Consider the following 23,757-nt stretch of genomic DNA (forward strand, 5'->3'; position numbering starts at 1 on the left):
CTTTAATTTCATGTTCCAAGTGGATAATTGTTAACTTTAAAAATGTTGTAAAATAGATTGAAGATGTCTGCATTTCGATTAAGCTAAATAAAATTGAGAGTTCTAATGAAAACAATAAACTCGACGCCTTAAAAATATAGCCTATGTTACTCCCACAGTGTAGACAAATCAACAGCCACGTCACGTTTGAGCTGCAGGGTATGCCAAAAATACACATACATGCTCTCGAAAAACAATACGTTTCATCGAACTTCAAAAAACCCAGGTGCTTGGGATTGCTAACTTGGACTCCAAGATTAAGGTTGACTTTCAAACGACAAAATTATTATTGGTAATATGAGTTACTTATTTCAGTTAAACTGGATGTAAACATTATAATCGTATCAGTAAACTACTCTGTCATTTGATAGATTTCATGGATGTCCTCATTTACTTATTTAACCATGCACATTTAATCACAATAATAATATAATGACTTCCATTCAACATCTATAATTAGTACAGGAAGTGTAGGCCCAAACATACAGTATATTATCGATTAAATTTTAATAATATTATCTTTTCTTAAAAATAAGAAGTCTGAAAGTGTAATAATTTTACTTTTTATTTCTGAATCTATTACTTTGCTACAATTTTAAGTCATAGGCAAAGCAAATGCAATCAGGTAATCATTTTTCATTCTTATAGGGCAGCGATCGGCAATCTTTTCGGCAAAACGGGTCACATCGCAGCCACGTAGTAGCTACATGAGGTAATCGCGAGCCTTCAGAATTCTTCTAAACATCGATAAGTGTTTAAAGTTTATCGACAAGTGACGCACCGCGTCCCTAGCGCTTCTGGGGCACATACTCGTACTCGTATACGTTATTATAATCAGCGGACAGCAACATTTTAAACATACATAGAATAGACAGTATACAAACAATAAGTACTAGAATAATACTGTATTATTACCATCAGTTTAATATAGTATCATTTAAACTGCTAAAAGTCATTTGTGATAATTCAGTTCCATTTTTATAGGTGTTTTACAATGAGGGTTATATTTTTCACGACTACTTTATTTATTGTGCATATGACTCAATGGTCGGCTTGGGTAAAGTTATATTATTGCTTCAACGTACTATTTACATATTTACCAATGCGTAACATTTTTAATGTGGTAGAACCTTTTGTGGTTCGACTCCGGTGGCACCACCGCCACACCATTTTCTGCCTCACAACAGCAGCGTTAAGCGCTCTTGTGTTCTGGTTTGAAGGGTTCGTTAAGGGAAACATAATTTTCTGAGGCGTTCCAGCTTAGTCCTCAGCGGTAGCGGCGCATCTGTGGCTGACCTCAGGTAGGAATAACTAATCCTATCTGAGGTTGATTACAGATGTTCATAGGCGGCAGTAGATCTTAATTTTTTTTATTAATAGATTTTTTTATAATTAGAATTTATATTTTTCAGGCTCTGGAAGTTATTGCTGAACGGCCGGTAATAGAGTTTTATAATACATCGTACATTTCTTATATAAACATTGAAATACGGAAACTGAGTCGACGAAGTCCTTATATGATACACTTTGACTTGAACACTCTAGCAGCTGCTGGTAACAATGTTACGGTAATACTCATTTTGTAGTTTATTTTCTAACTGAGCTTCCGTACTTGAAATCCTGATTTCATGCAATTATAACATTAGTATCACAACTCATCAGTTATTCTGAGTTCATCAGCTTTTTATTTAGAAATATATATTTTTTTATAATTCAGTTAAAGACATTTCTCAAAGAAATCTCAAAATAAATATACCTACACATTATCTTACCGAGATAATTTAAAGTAAATAAGCTCTCGCTCTGGCATCATTACGTGCGACTAAAAAATGGCCCTCAGGAATTTCATTCTTGACATCTGGATTCCCATTAGCGCACACGTGAGTATATGGTTTAATTATATATGTTATAATATTAGAGTAGCAGACGAGCATGCAGTCCATCTAATGTTAAGTGGCTACTGCCTCCCATGTATATCTGTATTCACCCCAGATAAGATTAAATTCCTACCCGAAGTTTATGGTGCAAACTGAAAAGTATGTCTCCCTTACATCATTCAAATCACATCACAGCAGCGTTTAACTGCTATTATTACGGATATATTTATTAAACTTCTTAATTTTACACGACAGGTTGATTTCGTGTTATTAGAACGTCTGAGCAGTGGCTACCAGCCTACTCCTATTCGGTACACGGTGAAATTGTGTGACCTCTTCTACAATGAAATCTACGTCGGTCAAATGTTTTCGAGACAACTTCCTGCCGGATGGTCGTGTCCTTTTAAAGGAGTAAGAACATTTATTTAACCTTTACAACCTTTACAATTCATTCAGAATAGAAATTAAAACAGAAGTTGAACGATCATGACTTTTTTAATACTGAGGTACCAAATGAGCGTGACTAAATGGGATTCTAATCTTCCCCAAATAAAGTTAAAGTACCATCGAGACGCGTTGCTAGTTTGCTTCCCCTGAGGATTAAGTTAAAATGTTTCAGCTAACTGTGTTTCCCTTGCCATACCCAGAACATGTAACGCCCAACTGTGTATTTTTTAGATCGAATATTATGAGTGGCAGTGGCGCCTTCAGAGTCGAGCCACAAAGGCTTCTTTCACCTACCTTTACAAGCCAAGGTGTAAACTCATTCGATAAAATTAATTTAACAAAATCAGCTGACCTCTGATTAGACGAATTTTTTTACAAAAATAAGGTTCATTCCGGATTTCGGATGAGCCCTATGAACATAAGACAAATCTAGTGCACATTTGTTTATCTTGTCAAGTTGTTTTAAATTTTGTTATAGGGAAGGTATGACTATGACAACATCACGATGCAGATGGAGAATTTCCCGCACAAGCTACCGTTTACTTGGGCGTCGGCTACTATGAAAACCAAAGCCGATATAAACGTCTTCCGAACTGGCACGAAACTCCGCATCTTGTCGTTTAAGGTCGACATCACAATACGTACGATACCAACCAAAAAGGGGTAGTCGTGGAATTTGTTCAAGACTGTAAAGTTGGTAAAAAAATGTCAAATAGTAGTAGTACATAAATGTTTTATCATTCGGTATAAATGTAATATAGATAACTTTGCTTATTTGAAAAAAATTGCATCGGAAATCATTAAACATATGAGTACGTAATTTAAACGTCTTAACGGTTACAATAATACTCGTAAATAGTATAATTGTGAAAAAAGCATGGGGTGCTCCATTTATCAGTATTCGAAAAGCGCCCCACACTTTTTTCACAATTATACTATTTACTATTCCTTAATTGATTCCAAGATTGAAAATTATTTTCTACTTTTTAGTAGATTTTATCATAAAAGCGTACTTTTTAGTTTTTTAAACTATACTTATTTTAATAATTTTTAGTATTTGTTATTATAGCGACCACCATTATGCATCCTCTGTAAAAAAATCAAGTGTCTATCTATTACGGTTTAAGAGATAAAGCCCTGTGACACATGATTACACAGCGGAGGGTTTCCTTTTACCCTTTGAGTACGGAATCCTAAAAATCATTCTAAAAAAGATGTATGGAATGTGTCGTGCAAATTATTTAAATAATAGCCCTATTTCACTAGCTATCCAAAGTGCTACGAAATATTATGGTATTTTTTTTTAAATAAAAAAGTTAAACAAATATTCAGAACATCAGTAATTTGTGGATTCGCAAACTGCACTAGAGTCTTACTGTTCGGCACCGGTAAAGCACATGTTATTTAACACTTTAAACTGTGTTATTGTTGTGATTGTCAATGTAGATAAAAGTTTTATACCATTTTGGAAAGCTAGTGAAATAGGGCTATTATTTAAATAATTTGTACGACACATTCCATACATCCTTTTTATGCAAATTCACTCTGAAGTGGAAATAAAAAGGGTTTTTTTATTGAACTCTAGCAAATTGACCTTCATAGCGTTAAGTTTAAGAGTACTACTACAGCGTATTGTCATTTTAAGAATGTGTTGCGATGTTAGGTATAAGATTATGCACAAAAATAGGATCAAAATAGGACATTCACTTAGGAGCATTTTATTTTTTGCCTGAAATCGGTACTTAGAAATAAAAACACAAAAACTTGAATATCTCAAAAACAAATCACTATCGGCTAGGGTACTTAATGACAAAACCTGTTGCAAATGAGCTCTACTTTTACCCCTCCAAGGGAATGTATCGAATTTCCAGTAACCCTGTATGTTTCAGAACATTTGAGTTATAGGGAAATAACATTATTATATTCAAAACTAAAAGTCACGCTATAACAGTTATTGAAACTAAAAACCGTTTAAAAAGCAATAATTGTTGCAATCTAGTAACTTTGCGATGAACTTTCTCTAAGGCGCTCGAACAATCTCGCCTCGAAAATCATTAATCCTGAGGATGTTGATAAGGACAATGGTGCAAAACAAAATTATAAAAATCGTGTATTGTCATCGATATCTGATAATTCTTCAAAATTTTGAATTAAACTGAACGTTCAAAGTGTATAGAAATCGGGTTCAAAGATTCCGTTACGTAGTTACATACCTACATACATACAACCCAAGCTAATAAAAGCGTGTTAAAAAAGTATTCAGTGATGAAATAAATTAATAAATTATAAATTAATATTAAATTAATAGGGTTCCGTTTTCATCCTTTGGGTACGGAACCTTAAAAAAATCTTAACATAGAAATAACAGGTGCAAATAAAACTGAAATTTGCTTTTGTAGTTTGTTTTGAAGGATAATATTACGGGAAGTTGGGAGTTATAATTGCGTCACATCGCTACTGTATATAAGCTAAATATCTACAGTACATTACATATCCACACTACATTAAGTATCACTTGCTTAAACCGTGAAGGAAATCTTTAAAAAAAATGAAAGGTATGTGAAGTCTAGCAATTCGGGTTTGGCCAGCGCGGTGGACTATGGCGTAATCCGTCTCATTATGAGAGGAAACCCGTGCCCAGCAGTGGAACAGTAAAAGGTTGACAGCGTGTTACGGGGCTTACATACATTATGGAATAAATATTTCAATAAAAGCGTTCTTTGAGGCATATATATCACACGCAATTCTAATTTTGATTAAATTCACTTAGAACGACACCTCCATTAAAATGAACCTAAATAACTTATACATATGTACCACTTTTGATAAAAATAATAGGTACCAAAATACAGGTAGTAATCTATACCTAAAATGTACCTTTAATTAAAGGTTTAATTTTATATTTATGCGCATATTCTCTTTATAATTGAGCAGTTATTCCGTTACAAAGATAAGAGAGATGAGATCTACTGGAAAAAGAATCTTCAAATGCGTTTTTCAACGAGTCACCTACAGACTATTATTCCGTACGTACTGAAAAACGTAGCATATCATGGATTGGATATACCTTAGTAATATTTAATTTAAAGTGTTATAAAAAGTATAGTAATAAATTATTAGTAATCCTGCGATATCTGTTCGTCTGTCACTGTACTCTACCCAAGAGAAAAACTTGAATCGTCTTAGATAGACATGTGTAAGTTTTACAGAGGGTGTTACTATAGTGGTACAGGATCCCTAGTATAGTTTTCATCATTTATTACTAACAAGCTGATTTTTCGTGAGTAGCTTCGTTTCGACAAGACGCCCAACATTTTTCCTTACAGCAATGTTGGTAAATGGTAGCTTGATGGGGCAGCAAGGATAAAATATGTTGACCGGACGAATTCTAAAAATTTATTACTAACCAAATTTTTCTTTGTTAATTATCAAGATAATTATTTAAATAACGTGAAAAAATATTTGTCCTACAAAATATAAGGTTTTTATTAAGGCGTCCCCCCTCTCCAACATGTATCATAAACAAGGTCATGAAAAATAATTACTAACCAGCTGATTTTTTTTTTATTGGCTGTCTACCATTTACATAGTCTACCATGCACATTGTCCTACAAATTGCATGGTATGTCATCTCGGACCTACGCTGAAAAGATGTTAATTCCGCAGGATTATTTTTTTTATTAGTAACTGTAGGACAAAGGTATCACGTGATAGGATAATATATTTTTTATCTAAATAAAACAATGTCCTACAAAAAAAAGGGTAACTTTTATTAATCCTACAAGATTTGTAATTTAACTATAATATAATATAAATAAACTATAAAACTGGCGGACTGGAATAACGTACTTCGCAATTTGTAGGACAATGTGGGTAGTAAGCTGTGTAAATGTTAGACAGCTAATAAAAAAAAATCAGCTGGTTAGTAATTATTTTTCATGACCTTGTTTATGATACATGTTGGAGAGGGGGGACGCCTTAAAAAAAACCTTATATTTTGTAGGACAAATATTTTTTCACGTTATTTGATAATTGTCTCGATAATTAATAAAAAAAAAATCGGTTAGTAATATTTTTTTTTTGATTCGTCAAATCAACATATTTCATCCCTATTATTTTAGTTATAAACCACAATCGAGAACTTTCGTACGAGAATTTGTTGGGCGTCTCATTGAAACGAAGCTATTCTGGAACACTCAGCTTGATACTAATTATTTTTACATTAAGTATTAGTACTACAACTTCTATGTGTAGGTCCGAGATGACATACCATGCAATTTGTAGGACAATGTGCATGGTAGACTATGTAAATGGTAGACAGCCAATAAAAAAAAAATCAGCTGGTTAGTAATTATTTTTCATGGCCTTGTTTATGATACATGTTGGAGAGGGGGGACGCCTTAATAAAAACCTTATATTTTGTAGGACAAATATTTTTTCACGTTATTTAAATAATTATCTTGATAATTAACAAAGAAAAATTTGGTTAGTAATAAATTTTTAGAATTCGTCCGGTCAACATATTTTATCCTTGCTGCCCCATCAAGCTACCATTTACCAACATTGCTGTAAGGAAAAATGTTGGGCGTCTTGTCGAAACGAAGCTACTCACGAAAAATCAGCTTGTTATTAATAAATGATGAAAACTATACTAGGGATCCTGTACTATAGGTACTATCGCGAGGAACCCATGAGGGTTTCCCCACGTAAAAAAAAAGGTACTTTAACAATAAATATCATATTCTGTGTGCAAGTTCGATTCACCTTTAGCTGTTTTTTTTTCTATTTAAGTAGTTGGCACGTTTTAGATAAAATTATGTTTAATTACCCTAATGTCTATTGTTTACAATAAGTAGGTGGCGGCCTGGGACTTTGGGAAAAGTAAAGTGGAATTTAAAAAACCCACACCTCCAATCGATACCCAAAAGTTGTCAGGAATTGATAAAATATCTTAAATAATGTTGTAAAATGTAAAAATTTTGTAAAAAAGGCAAAGAGACCAAAATGTTGCACGACGATGTTGTATTTTAAATAAAATAAAACATTTAGACAAAAAATATTTTTTATTTGGCTACAATGCCACTTCTATTTGACCATATGAAAAGTACTAGTAACCCATTCGCTTGTATTGCATAAGACAAGTATTGAGATACCTGCAGTGCCTGTCCTTTATTGTTAACAAAAATAAAGAAGAGGTTGCTGTAGCCAGGAGTTCAGACCCAAAATATATAAGAGCCCTAGGTGTCTAGGTATCGATATGTAGGTAAAAAGAGTATGAAAGATGTCTACTTTTTAAATTTGCTTCTTCACCAATGTAAGTACAGCGGAATCTCAAAAAACCATCATCTTTAAAATTGCATTAACTATTATTAACCGACTTCATTTTACATCACAGAAGTACAGATACAACCTAATCACTATAAACAAAAATATTTGATACTAGCTGACCCGGTAAACTTTGTACCGCCTCAAAATCTATTTATCAAATATATTTCATATAACATATAGCCTATGTTACTCGTAGATAATGTAGCTTTCGAATGGTGAAAGATTTTTTTAAATCGGTCCAGTAGTTTTTGAGCCTATTTATTATTTGAAGGTGGTAGAACCCTTTGTGGTTCGACTCCGGCGGCACCACCGCCACACCTATTTCTACCTAATAACGGCAGTGTTAGAGGGCTGTTGTCTTCCGGTTTGAAGGGTGTGGTAAGGGAAACGGACTTTTCCGAGGCGTTCCTGCTTAGTCCTCAGGGGTAGCAGCGCGTCTGTGGCATTACAGATGTCCATGGGCGGCAGTAGCTACTTACCATCAGGTGGACTGCATGCTCGTCTGCTACTCCTATATTATAAAAACAAAACAACCAAATAAACAAACGAAGTTTTCCTCTTTATAAGATTAGTGTAGATTAAATATTTCGACCTTCAATTATTTATTTATGCATTTACAGTATTTTTAAAGTCACCTCGTTCAAAGGCATTCAACACTTTAAATTCATACATGAGTGCCTCTCCAATTTACATATAACTCCAGCTATATATTTGGATCATTCCAACTACACGGACGATTTAATACAGATTGGTATCTTTTTCAGACATAATTGTACGTCATTATTTATCATTTTATTTTCATGATTATGCTTATACAATTGACATCATATTACAAGTAATATTCAAGAACAAGTTCTTTAACATCTTGATAAAATGTTTTGTTTAAATTATAATACTACGTATATGCAGTCCCGTTGTTAGGCACAAGTCACATTTTTCTTTTATTAGATAGAGAAGAAGTACCAAATAAGCATGCCGGCCACTTGAGTAGTCACTGCAGCCCTTAGAGATCGTACTCTAAAAGAAAGACTCGTACTCGTTGGAGTTGTTAAGTGTTTTACGGTTGCTTACGGATCACTGTAGGTACTATTATTATATTCAAAACTAAAAGTCACGCTATAACAGTTATTGAAACTAAAAACCGTTTAAAAAGCAATAATTGTTGCAATCTAGTAACTTTGCGATGAACTTTCTCTAAGGCGCTCGAACAATCTCGCCTCGAAAATCATTAATCCTGAGGATGTTGATAAGGACAATGGTGAAAAACAAAATTATTAAAATCGTGTATTGTCATCGATTTCTGATAATTCTTCAAAATTTTGAATTAAACTGAACGTTCAAAGTGTATAGAAATCGGGTTCAAAGATTCCGTTACGTAGTTACATACCTACATACATACAACCCAAGCTGATAAAAGCGTGTTAAAAAAGTATTCAGTGATGAAATGTTTATGTTGTTCTTATCCCGGCTTGTGTTGTAACGTTAGTTTTATCGCTCGCCCATCGAGACCGAAGGAAAAACCGAATGTGATAAAACGCAATGCGTGCGCCATCATACTATTACTATGGGACAGGAAAAACGCGCTCGACAAGCCGCGGTCAAAATGTATCGTTTACGTTAAGTTTACGTTTTTCAAATCAGTCACTGAAAAAAGCCACTAATTCGTGCACTTACATAGAAAACAATGTGTTACATTTTTTGCGGTTTCGGACATGCGGTTAAACGTGTGCGTAAATCGTAGTGCGTGCTACGTCAAAGGCTAGTTTAATAGGGTTCCGTTTTTATCCTTTGGGTACGGAACCCTAAAAAAAATCTTAACATAGAAATAACAGGTGCAAATAAAACTGAAATTTGCTTTTGTAGTTTGTTTTGAAGGATAATATTACGGGAAGTTGGGAGTTATAATTGCGTCACGTCGCTACTGTATGTAAGCTAAATATCTACAGTACACTACATATCCACACTACATTAAGTATCACTTGCTTAAACTGTGAAGGAAATCTTAAAAAAAAATTCAAATGTGAAGTCTAGCAATTCGGGTTTGGCCAGCGCGGTGGACTATGGCCTAATCCGTCTCATTATGAAGGAAACCCGTGCCCAGCAGTGGAACAGTAAAAGGTTGACGGCGTGTTACGAGGCTTACATACATTATGGAATAAATATTTCAATAAAAGCGTTCTTTGAGGCATATATATCACACGCAATTCTAATTTTAATTAAATTCACTTAGAACGACACCTCCATTAAAATGAACCTAACCATAACTTATACATATGTACTACTTTTAATAAAAATAATGGATACCAAAATACTACCTGTAATCTATACCTAAAATGTACCTTTAATTAAAGGTTTCATTTTATATTTATGCGCATATTCTCTTTATAATTGGTCAGTTATTCCATTACAAAGATAAGAGAGATGATATCCTCTGCAAAAAGAAACTTGAAAATGTGCGTTTTTCAACGCGTCACCTACAGACTATTATTCCGTACGTACTGAAAAACGTAGCATATCATGGACTGGATATACCTTAGTAATATTTATTTTAAAGTGTTATAAAAAGTATACTAATAAATTATTAGTAATCCTCCGCTATCTGTTCGTCTGTCACTGTACTCTACCCAAGAGAAAAACTTGAATCGTCTTATATAGACATGTGTAAGTTTTACAGAGGGTGTTACTATAGGTACTATCGCGAGGAACCCATGAGTGTTTCCCCACGTAAAAAAAAAAAGGTACTATAACAATAAATATGATATTCTGTGTACAAGTTCGACTCACCTTTAGCTGTTTTTTTTTTCTTTTTAAGTAGTTGGCACGTTATAAATAAAATTATGTTTAATTACCCTAATGTCTATTGTTTACAATAAGTTGGTGGCGGCCTTAGGATACTATAAACATCCCTAATAATTATTGAAGTTGTTTCTATTGGGACTTTGGGACAAGTAAAGTGGAATTTAAAAAACCCACACCTCCAAACGATACCCAAAGTTGTCAGGAATTGATAAAATATCTTAAATAATGTTGTAAAATGTAAAAATTTTGTAATAAAGGCAAAGAGACCAAAATGTTGCACGACGATGTTGTATTTTAAATAAAATAAAACATTTAGACAAAAAATATTTTTTATTTGGCTACAATGCCACTTCTATTTGACCATATGAATAGTACTAGTAACCCATTCGCTTGTATTGCATAAGAGAAGTATTGAGATACCTGCAGTGCCTGTCCTTTATTGTTAACAAAAATAAAGAAGGGGTTGCTGTAGCCAGGAGTTCAGACCCAAAATATATAAGAGCCCTAGGTGTCTATAGTCTGATTCATAATTAGGTGTCCAAAATGTACACAAAGGTGTTGACCTATCAAGAAAATACGTTAGAAATGGTAGTTTCTTATTTTTGTCGATATTAAAGTAATACAACAATAATAAAATAATAATCTAAATAAATTAAGATTAATTCACATTTTGTAATATTTATATCACCTTAATTTCGTTCCATACAGTAATAAGTAATAATAATAAAAACTAAGTTTATGGTAGAAAATTCAAATGTGATAATGGTAACACAATCGGAATCCAAGACATTTCTTGTGCTGTCATTTTTAAGTTTCGTAACTAATATTATTCATTTTCGTGATTGTGATCTAATTCGGAATGTTTTCTCGTTTACATATAGTGGAGCGCCTGGGGCTTTTTACCTCGGATTAGAGTTATAGTGAATGAATTAATATGATCGATGTTGGATATTGTTTTTAAAACTATAAATTGCAATGTTTACCCAAAATTTTTTTGTGCACTTCATTTTTTCATTGTTAAAAAAAAATATTAAAAAAAAAACTATGTTTGACCATATATTTTCACTTTAAACAGTAATCTTTTTTATTTATATGTTAAATATTACCTGAGTAGACATATAGGAACATTTTTCAAAGATACCTGATAGATGTATAAAAATAGCCGTACCTAGGGATCTCGAACAGGTAGAAAAACGTGGAAGGGAGAGCGGAGCGACAGCTGCTATGTACAATGGAGTTTCTCGGCCAGTTTAGTTGCAAGTAAGACGTGTTCTGTGAATATTGTGCTTCTATAACAGTGAAAATTTGGTTTATTAGTGAAAAAGTATTGTATATTTTTGTACTGGAAGGTGTATTGAAGACGCCGTTTTTATATTGAACTATTACAAATTATTTTGTATTGCTTAATTTGTTAAGTGAGTAGATTGAAAACTACAGTTCATTATTGAATTAATTAAATAATAAATAAATCGAAAATTAAAGATCAGTTTCAATAAAATAATATATATGATTAAAAAAATGCATTTAAATATATGATAATAATGAATCAAATGCAATTAATTAATTAATAATTGTTTTTTATTAGATTTCAAACAATGGATAAACCAACGGCTAGCAGTATGGCTGATGAAAATAGCTACATAATATGTATACACCTGGGTTCATCTTCCCAAACAAATTCAAATTTAGGTGAAATTATAAAAATTAGTCGAGGAGTAACCTCTTTACAAGCTGCTTCAAGCGAACGACAAGATGGATTGTTACCTTACCTACAAACTGAATTTGTTTATGCTCATTCAAATTGTCGACAAAAATATATTAATAAAGAGTATTTTGGAATGTAAAAATAAGTTACGTGAAAATCTCTCATTATCGCCTCCGAAAAAAAACTTCGAAGTAGCATGAATTTCAATAACTTCAATTGGGAAAAAAACTGTTTTCTTTGCGGACAAGAAGCTGATAAAACAAAAAAAGTATAATTAAATAAAGCTCGGCGTAGGCAGATTTCATACATCAATACTCCAAATTTAAATGAATCCGTCACGAATTTTATAGCTGTCCAGAAAACTGCTTATTATCAAGATATCCATAAAAGGATTTCTGATATACTTAACCGACTTACAGACACTTGCAGCAAAATATCATTCGGATTGCTGAAAAATTCAATTCACCTCAGTAATGTTGAAAAGAAAATTAATCCGAGAATTTCGATGGTAGATGCAGCAATGGAGTTAATATACAAGTACATAGAAGAGAATGATGATTGCCAATTTACCATGCAAGAGTTGAAAAACGTCATCACTACAGAGCATATCCCGGATGAAAAAACTATTAAAATAAGACTAATAGAACGCTTTCACGATATTATCATTTCACCTAAATTTGGGTCCAATACCATTATATGTTTTAAAAAAATTAACCATGATGTAACCGTGTGGATGCCGATGAAGTGGTTTATACTGCAGTTTAGCATGTTTACAGTGCAGCGGAAATAGTTGTTCCAATACTTCACCTATTATACAGATAGATGAAGTAGAAGAAAATATTTGATGTAGACAACAATGTAATATATTTAAATAAACAGATTTTGTACTAATATTTTTTTTTCTTTTCATTAGTCATAATTAATTACCTGTTTTTTTTAAATGTACACAATAGAGTACGTTTCACTTATAATTAAACTGGCCGAGAAATTCCATTGTAAATAGCAGCTGTCGCTCCGCTCTCCCCTCCACGTTTTTCTACCTGTTCGAAATCCCTAGGTACTGCTATTTTTATACACAGATATCTTAGAAAAATGTTTATATATGTCTACTCAGGTAAGATTTAACAAATAAATAAAAAAATACTGTTTAAAGTGAAAATATATGGTCAAACATTATTTTTTTTATAATATTTTTTTTAACAATGAAAAAATGGAGTGCACAAAAAAAAATTGGGTAAACATTGCAATTTATAGTTTTAAAAACAATATCCCACATCGATCATATTAATTCATTCACTATAACTCTAATCCGAGGTTTTATGATTTAGAATGCTCCAGGCACTCCACTAATAACGCGTTTATTAAATTGTGTATATTTGATTAATATTCGTTTTTATTGAGTTTATTAAAGTTTTTGTTTCTTGTCAATTTTGACAGTGACATTTCTTTGTTTACATTTTGGACACCTAATTATGAATCAGACTATAGGTATCGATATGTAGGTAAAAAGAGTATGAAAGATGTCTACTTTTTAAATTTGCTTCTTCACCAATGTAAGTACAGCGGAATCTCAAAAAACCATCATCTTTAAAATTGCATTATCTATTATTAACCGACTTCATTTTACATCACAGAAGTACAGATACAACCTAATCACTATAAACAAAAATATTTGATAGTAGCTGACCCGGTAAACTTTGTACCGCCTCAAAATCTATTTATCAAATATATTTCATATAAAATATAGCCTATGTTACTCGTAGATAATGTAGCTTTCGAATGGTGAAAGAATTTTTTAAATCGGTCCAGTAGTTTTTGAGCCTATTTATTATTTGAAGGTGGTAGAACCCTTTGTGGTTCGACTCCGGCGGCACCACCGCCACACCTATTTCTACCTAATAACAGCAGTGTTAGAGGGCTGTTGTCTTCCGGTTTGAAGGGTGTGGTAAGGGAAACAGACTTTTCCGAGGCGTTCCTGCTTAGTCCTCAGGGGTAGCAGCGCGTCTGTGGCATTACAGATGTCCATGGGCGGCAGTAGCTACTTACCATCAGGTGGACTGCATGCTCGTCTGCTACTCCTATAGTATAAAAACAAAACAACCAAATAAACAAACAAAGTTTTCCTCTTTATAAGATTAGTGTAGATTAAATATTTCGACCTTCAATTATTTATGCATTTACAGTATTTTTAAAGTCACCTCGTTCAAAGGCATTCAACACTTTAAATTCATACATGAGTGCCTCTCCAATTTACATATAACTCCAGCTATATATATTTGGATCATTCCAACTACACGGACGATTTAATACAGATTGGTATCTTTTTCAGACATAATTGTACGTCATTATTTATCATTTTATTTTCATGATTATGCTTATACAATTGACATCATATTACAAGTAATATTCAAGAACAAGTTCTTTAACATCTTGATAAAATGTTTTGTTTAAATTATAATACTACGTATATGCAGTCCCGTTGTTAGACACAAGTCACATTTTTCTTTTATTAGATAGAGAAGAAGTACCAAATAAGCATGCCGGCCACTTGAGTAGTCTCTGCAGCCCTTAGAGATCGTACTCTAAAAGAAAGACTCGTACTCGTTGCAGTTGTTAAGTGTTTTACGGTTGCTTACGGATCACTGTAGGTACGCAACCTACTTTAGACAGGTAGACTATGAATTTTAAAATCTATTTTCTTTCTGGGACTTTAAATAAAGATCTCACAGGATGTATTAGCAACTGTTATCACCCGAGCAGTGCCATCAAGCTTCCAACAACTTTAATAATAACCAAGTAATATAAAAGCGTGTATACATAAACTTAAAGTTTTAGTAACATATCATTCATAATAATCAACAAGGACATCGGCAAATCAATGCACTGTATGCGCCCATAGTGCTCGTAACGAGCACCGATAATATCAATTAAGTAGGTTTTTTTTTATATATATTTGAGCCTAACGATAAAGCAGACGTGCTACCTGATGGAAAGTAGTCAACGTCGCCTATGGACATTTGCAACACCAGAGGAGTCGCCAATGCATCGCCGGCTTTGAAGGAGAACTCTTTTTGCACCTTTTTTGAAGAGCCCCATGTCATAGCGCTCTGGGAATACCTCAGGAGGAAGTTCATTCCACATCTTGCACGTTCGCGGCAAGAACGTCCGTGCAAACCGAACCGTGGAGGACCGCCACGGGTCCAGTTGATGTGGATGGAACCTCATCCTTCGGCGAGTGGTGCGATGAAGGAATGGTGATGTAGGCACCAGGTCAAAAAGTTCCTCGGAACACTCGCCATTGTAAAGCCCGTAGAACGCGCAGAGGGAACCTATGTCCCTCCGTAAGCTTAAAGGTTCTAACCGATCGGTGATCCTGGGGTCGTTGACGATTCGGATAGCGCGTCTCTGCACGGAGTCAAGTGGGTTAAGTTGGTATTGGGGCGCCCCTGCCCAGAGATGGGAGCAGTACTCCATGTGAGGTCTCACTTGTGCCTTATACAGCAAAAGGAGTTGCCCCGCAGTGAAGTACTGCTTCGCCCTGTTCAGGACGCCCAACTTTCTTGACGCCAACTTGGCCTTAACGTCCAAATGACCCCGGAACTGCACGTCACACGATATGTCAACTCCCAGGATCCCCACACTTTTATCAATGGTGAGTGGAATACCTTGGAACCGTGGCGCTATGACGAATGGGGTTTTTTTTAGCGGTAAACGCGCAGACTTGTGTCTTTGTGGGGTTAAACTCAACAAGGTTAAGTCGACCCCATGTCGAGACCTGCTCCAGAGAGTCTTCGATTTCGGACACAAGTCGGATTCTGCTTACCCTATGTTAAGTGGGTAAATATTTTCGATATTTTATTAAGGAGTCTTTCTGTAGTTATGCATAATTATATTTCGTGCTGGATTATTAATTAAGCTCTGTATAATTGTACTCACCTAGTATTACACGTTTTTAAGTGACCCCATTGCATTGAGGAAAGTTTTCGAATGGGTGATCCTCGTTCATATAAGAGGGCACCTCTTCCCAACAGATGCCCCCCCACTTATCATTCCTCACCAGTTCGGCTTTCGCCACCAGCACTCGTGCCCCCAACAAGTCCACCGCATTGTCGAATACATCACAAGCGGGTTTTATCCAAGACGTAATAAGACATTAACAGTCTTCTTCGACGTCGCCGAGGCTTTTGACAAAGTCTGGTATGGAGGACTGGTATACAAGCTATACCAATCTGGTCTTCCCGATCGCCTAGTCCGCATCGTGGCTTCCTAACTTCAGGACAGAACCTTCCGCTTCAGGCACGAAGGTGTCCTTTCATCTCCACGCCCCATAACAGCCGGAGTCCGTCAAGGCTCAGTGCTCGCTCCTACTTTATTCATATCGTACTCCAACGATATTCCCATCCCCAAAAATGGTGTACAACTTTCACTCTTCGCCGATGACACCGCTCTTTACATCCAAGGGCAAAAGGAGTCAGCTATCCTCACCAAACTCCAACGCTCGGTCAACGAGTTAGGAGATTGGTTTAGAAAATGGCGCATCGAAGTCAATGCAGAGAAAAGCTCCGCAATGCGCTTCGATCACAAACGCAGGCGCATACTCGACCTGCCCTCCTTCAAATTACTAGGGGCCCCCATCCCATAGAGTCCCACAGTAAAATATCTAGGAGTAACCCTAGACCCGTGCCTCACCTTTAGACCCCATATCACCAAGGTCACCCAAACCGCCCGCTCTTACATGAGCCGCCTTAAGTCCATGATTGGTAGACACAGCAAGTTGTCAGCCAGGAATAAGCGAACGTTGTATAAGGTTTGCATTCGACCGGTACTAACTTACGCCTCTCCAGTCTTCGCTCACTCGCGAATCCCACCGTCATAGACAAACTCCAGGTCATACAAAATCTCGGGCTCTTAATGCCACCTGGTACGTCAGGAACGCCGACCTACACCGCGACCTGGAGCTCGCTCCCATTCAACAAGTCCTTAAACAATTCTCTGAAGCGTTCTTCTCTCGCTCAGAAAATCATCCAAATCCCCTAATTAAGGGTACAGTGGACTACGCTGCCCCTCTTCCTACTCGTCATAATTGCCGCCGGCCAAGAAATATCTTGACCGACGACTGATCTGGAGAATCTTCTGGCCGCCCACAGGGGCGAACCACTTTCCATTGCTAATCGTCTTCCCGACGATGTTAGTCGTATTCATGATACGTTGACGCCTTCAGTGTCAACAACCCAGCGGTCGCTCTCTATAGAGCGCCGCTAGCGCCTCTCGTCCCACAACGAGAGGTCGCCATCCGATGTCGGCTGTCCGGTCCCATTGGACGAAGCTTTTAAGGAGAGTTTTTAGTGGGTTGGTCCTCCCTTCAGGAAGTCCTTTCATGAGCCCCACACGACGCAGGCACCGGCCATCGCTGATAACTGCATTAATGTTTCACATTCCTAATTAGCTCTACTTGAATTACAGATAACAATACACAGTAGATAGATGCTTCGTTATATAACATTGGATCTGATATATTTTGACCCTCGATTAGTTATGGATTATGAGTCTTTTCACATTCACATCGTTCGAAGGCATTCAAAACATTAAATTCATACATGAGTGCATCTTCAATTTTCACATAACAACAGCCATAATGTATTTGGATCATTTTGGCTACACCGTCGATTTAATACGGATTGAAATCTTTTTCAATTGGTTAAATAATTGTACGTAATTATTTTAACAATGCTACATTTTATTATAGTAATTTTAAAACGATGCTCAGACAGTTAAAGTTCTACAAATAACGGAAGACAAGTTATTTTGTACTCTTAATAAAATTGTAATGATGTCAATTCGAAAATAGATACTCTCTCATAAAACTACAAACCACCTATCGAACTAAGAAGGATTAACACCTACCAAAGATCAGAAATTCACAGTTTCTACAATGCAGATAACGATTTTTGGAAAACAAAACATTAGATATAACTGAACTGGCTTTGTAATTTCATTAGAACCTACACCAAATATCTTTAAACACAACTCAATTATTCCCATCGGTTGAGGAGTTACATATTTTGACTCCGAGCCACATTATCAGACCCTTAAATAGTCAATGATAAACTGGTTTTGCAATTTCATTAGAACCTACACCAAATATCTTCAAACAAAACTCAATTATACCCATCGGTTGAGGAGTTACATATTTTGTCTCCAGAACCCACTCTGATCCTCATCATATTTAAATGGGACCAACTTGTAGCAATTGTCCACACACGAAATTAAAGGCATTAAAATAGGTTCATAGACGGCGAAGTTATGGCTGTTATATTTACATGGGTGGAGGAGTTCCCCTCATTTTCTCCAGAACCCATCGATCCTAACCATAACTCGACGCCTTAAAAATATAGCCTATGTTACTCCCACAGTTTAGACAAATCAACAGCCACGTCACGTTTGAGCTGCAGGGTATGTCCAAAGTTAAGACACACATACATACTCTCGAAAAACATTACGTATCATCGAACTTCAAAAAAACCCAGTTGCTTGGGATTGCTAACTTGGACTCCAAGATTAAGGCTGACTTTCAAACGACAAAATTATTATTGGTTATATGAGTTACTTATTTCTGTTAAACTGGATGTAAACATTATAATCTTATCAGTAAACTACTATGATTATTTGATAGATTTCATGGATGTCCTCATTTACTTATTTAACCATGCACATTTAATCACAATAATAATATAATGACTTCGATTCAACATCTGTACTTAGAACTGGAAGTGTAGGCCCAAACATACAGTATATTATCGATTAAAGTGTGCATGTATTTTAATAATAATATATTTTCTTAAAAATAAGAAGTCTGAAAATGTAATATTTTTACTTTTTATTTCTGAATCTATTACGTTGCTGCAATTTTTGCAAGCAAATACAATCAGGTAATAATTTTCATTCTTATAGGGCAGCGATCGGCAACCTTTTTGGCAAAACGGGTCACATCGCATCCCCGTAGTAGCTACATGAGGTAATCGCGATCCTTCAGAATTTTTCTAAACATCGATAAGTGTTTAAAGTTTATCGATAAGTGACGCACCGCATCCCTAGCGCTTCTGGGGCACATACTCGTACTCGTATACGTTATTATAATCAGCGGATTATAAACATTTTAAACATACATAGAATAGACAGTATACAAACAATAAGTACTAGAATAATGCTGTATTATTACCATCAGTTTAATATAGTATCATTTAAACTGCTAAAAGTCATTTGTGACAATTCAGTTCCATTTTTATAGGTGTTTTACAATGAGGGTTATATTTTTCACGACTATATTTATTGTGCATATGACGCAATGGTCGGCTTGGGTAAAGTTATATTATTGCTTCAACGTACTATTTACATATTTACCAATGCGTAACATTTTTAATGTGGTAGAACCTTTTGTGGTTCGACTCCGGCGGCACCACCGCCACACCAATTTCTGCCTCACAACAGCAGCGTTAAGCGCTCTTGTGTTCTGGTTTGAAGGGTTCGGTAAGGGAAACATAATTTTCTGAGGCGTTCCAGCTTAGTCCTCAGCGGTAGCGGCGCATCTGTGGCTGACCTCAGGTAGGAATAACTAATCCTATCTGAGGTTGATTACAGATGTTCATAGGCGGCAGTAGCCACTTACGATCAGGTGGGCTGCATGCTCGTCTGCTACTCCTATATTATAAAAAATAGACCTTATTTTTTTTTTATTAATAGATTTTTTTATAATTAGAATTTATATTTTTCAGGCTATGGAAGTTATTGCTGAACGGCCGGTAATAGAGTTTTATAATACATCGTACATTTCTTATATAAAACTTGAAATACGAAAACTGAGTCGACAAAGTCCTTATATGATACACTTTGACGTCAACCTTCTAGCAGCTGCTGGTAACAATTTTACGGTAATTCTAATTTTGTAGCTAACCTCTAATCTAGGAGCTTGAAATCCTGATTTCAGGCAATTATAACATTAATATCATAAATTCATCAGGTTTTTATTTAGAAATATTTATTCCACTATCTGATAGTGTTGCTTATAAGTATCAAAATCTGGGAAGTATTGATAAATGACAAACTAAAGGAAAAGCCTCAATTTTAAGAAAATACATATTTTTTCTCTGTATATAGAGGGTGAATTTTTCAAACGGAATTTTTCATACGTATTTTCTTCAAAATTTTCCTTTTCCTTTAATTTGTCACATAACATTACTTCCCAGAGTTTGATCCTTATAAGCAACACTATGAGATAGTGAAATAATATAGAGGGTGTAATTTTTTTCAAAATAAACTCGTTCGATTCCCGGCCAGGGAAAAAGATATTTTAAAAAAGTAATGATGCAGTTTTAGTTTTTATTAAAATCGGCCTCGTAACTCCTTTCAGCATTTTTCGCTAATCGCTTTCGCTTTCGCTTATAGTTTCGGATTTGGCCCTGGAGGCCCGTTTGAAAAATTCATCCTGTATATATTTAATAATTTAGTTAAAGTCATTTCTCAAAGAAATCTCAAAATAAATATACCTACACATTATCTTACCGAGATAATTTAAAGTAAATGAGCTCTCGCGCTGGCATCATTACGTGTGACTAAAAAATGGCCCGTAGGAATTTCATTCTTGACATCTTGATTCCCATTAGCGCACACGTGGGTATATAGTTTAATTATATATGTTATAATATTAGAGTAGCAGACGAGCATGCAGTCCACCTAATGGTAAGTGGCTACTGCCTCCCATGTACATCTGTAATTAACCCCAGATAAGATTAAATTCCTACCCGAGTTTTATGGTGCAAACTGGAAAGTCTCTAAAGTATGTCTCACTTACATCCTTCAAATCACAACACAGCAGCGTTTTACACTGCTGTTATTATGGAGGAATAGGTATATATTTATGTAACTTCTTAATTTTACACGACAGGTTCATTTCGTGTTAATGGAACATCTGAGCAGTGGCTACCAGCCTACTCCTATCACCTTTTCAATGAAATTATGCGACCTGTTGTACAATGAAGTCTACCTCGGTCAAATGATTTCGAGGCAACTTCCCGCCGGATGGTCGTGTCCTTTTAAACGTGTAAGAACATATATTTAATCTTTTCTTACAATCTTTACAACTCATTCAGAATAGAAATTAAACAGAAGTTGAACGATGGTGACTTTTTTAATACTGAGGTACCAAATGAGCGTGACTAAGTGGGGTTCTAATCATTCCCAAATAAAGTTAAAGTACCACCGAGACGCGATGCTACTTTGCTTCCCCTGAGGACTAAGTTAAAATGTTTCAGCTAACTGTATTTCCCTTGCCATACCCAGAACATGTAACGCTCAACTGTGCATTTTTTAGACCAAATATTATGAGTGGCAGTGGCGCCTTCAGAGTCGAGCCACAAAGGCTTCTTTCACCTACCTTTACAAGCCAAGGTGCAGACTAATTCGATAAAATTAATTTGACAAAATCAGCTTACCTCTGGTTAAAAGGCATTTTTTACCAAAATCTGGAATTCCCTATGAACGTAAGGCAAATCTAGTGCAAATTTGTTTATCTTGTCAAGTTGTTTTAAATTTTGTTACAGGGAAGGCATGACTTTCACAACCTGACGATTCAGATGGAGAATTTTCCGTACAAGCTACCGTTTACTTGGGCGTCGGTTACTATGAAAACCAAAGCTGACATAAACGTCTTCCAAACTGGCACGAAAGTCCGCATCTTATCGTATAAGGTCGACATCACAATACGTACGAAACCAACCAGAAAGGCGTAGTGGAATACGTTCAATTCCTATCACAGTCACGTAAAGGAATTGGTCGAATTTCTATGATATAAATGTTGGTCTTTCTTCCAATTTCTTGTACATAGAGATAGAGACCGATTACTTCCAACATAGTATAATAAAAAAAAAATTATAATAAAATTATAATAAAAATACGCGTGGCACTCGGAGACTGCCGCGGTAAAGCTATTGCATAGCATTTTTTATCAACTTATGCAATTACAATTATATATTTATTTTATTTATGCAGTATACAAAAAGTCATTAACCGGTGGACCAGTGCAGGTCGGAGTGAGGGGTGTTAGGTTTTTTTCGTTACGGAATTTCTGGATTCGGTCTCCACGCTCAAGGCGCGCGATAAAAGCTATGCAATAGCTTAAAAATATTTAGTAAAAATTGGAAAAAAGATTTTGTAAAGCACTAAGTAGTAGTAGTACTCGTATACTATTTAGTTTTAGATGAAAGCACAGCATATTTAGGTGTTAAAGAATAAATCTTTTCATTATTTATTTCGCTATTTTGAAGAAAACCTCCATCAAGTCGGATACTTGTACTGTACCTTTGTAAATACAAAAAATAAAGCTCCTTCATTTTATTAAAGCGTAAAACACATGAGTTAATGAAATTATTTCAAATCAAATTAAATGTTATCATCGTGTGCAATGTTTGACATGATCCTAAAAGATATAGGTGCAAAGATTGATAGATCTGTCTATCATTTACCAAAAGACATTTAATTTACTAACAATTAAACTTTTATGTCTATACTCATTCATATCTATAATTATTCACGGAATTATTTAAGTTTATATAAGGTTCATTCGAGATAAAAATAATAAATTGGAAATTATTTGGGCCCTCCCATAACTCTCACTTATGGGCTTCGAAGGCAAAACTTTTTCATCCATCGAGTTTAAGTTATGTAATAATTTTTAATACAGAAGACAAACAAGTTAATAAGGTTTTGCTGCAGTTTGAGCTTTAGAATTATTTAATATATTTTAGCTAGACTTGGCATGACACCTGGAGTATAGTAGACACTGGAAACTACTGTCTGGACCCAATTGTTTCGTTTTGGGCATAGTCCAGCCGAACGTAGGCTTTCAAATAATGTGATGGCGAAACAAAAGGTTTTCCTTATAAAAAGTACTTATGTAGTTTTTAAAAAAGGTCGAAAGGGCCTCCTATATCTGATATTTTGTCACAGACAGATTAGTAGTAACTATATTATAAGTACTTACACGATTTTGTATTTTGAGGAGTCAATAATACAAACAAATAAATCGGGTCTTTATAAAAAAATTCTTTTTTGCGTACTTGAAGCATGGTGAAAACCTCAATATAACAAATTTTATTAAGTATATATCCCTTTTTACTATGCATTCTACTTTTCACTTATACCTATAAGACATTTAAGGCATCCCGTATCTTGCCAATAAAAGAGTCATGAAATTGTTTCAGCGAACGTACCTAATGAAGTATTGATAAAATTATATCGGTGCAAATTTTTTTATTGACAGCCACTCGAAAGTAAAAGTGGGACAGAGGTTAAAGGAAAAATATTAACTCAATTTTTGCAAATGGAAGCAGACTCTATTAAATTAGAAATATTCCTTACGACATTCAAAAGTTTCTCCCCATGTTTTAATCTTTTTTTTTAAATAGATGTTACAAACGTGCATGCAGTCTTCCGACGCATTCCAACTTAGTCGTTAGTGGTAGCAATGCATTTGTGGTTGACATCAGCGCAGGAATTTTGTCTCGTCAC

The 23,757-nt window shown here is 35.0% G+C and overlaps 1 long non-coding RNA gene across 1 annotated transcript; it reads left to right on the plus strand.

Moving 5' to 3' along the window:
* The first annotated feature begins 19,985 nt into the window (after positions 1-19,985).
* On the plus strand, positions 19,986-21,913 carry LOC140757208 (uncharacterized). The gene is made up of 3 exons (XR_012103949.1): positions 19,986-20,123; positions 21,137-21,292; positions 21,792-21,913. It is a non-coding gene; the product is annotated as an uncharacterized LOC140757208 (long non-coding RNA).
* The last annotated feature ends 1,844 nt before the right edge of the window (positions 21,914-23,757 follow it).

The sequence above is a fragment of the Epargyreus clarus genome, unplaced genomic scaffold, assembly GCF_041222505.1.
Source record: "Epargyreus clarus isolate Ecla_fem2 unplaced genomic scaffold, WU_Ecla_fem_2.2 ptg000004l, whole genome shotgun sequence".
NCBI classification, from domain to species: Eukaryota; Metazoa; Arthropoda; class Insecta; order Lepidoptera; family Hesperiidae; genus Epargyreus; species Epargyreus clarus.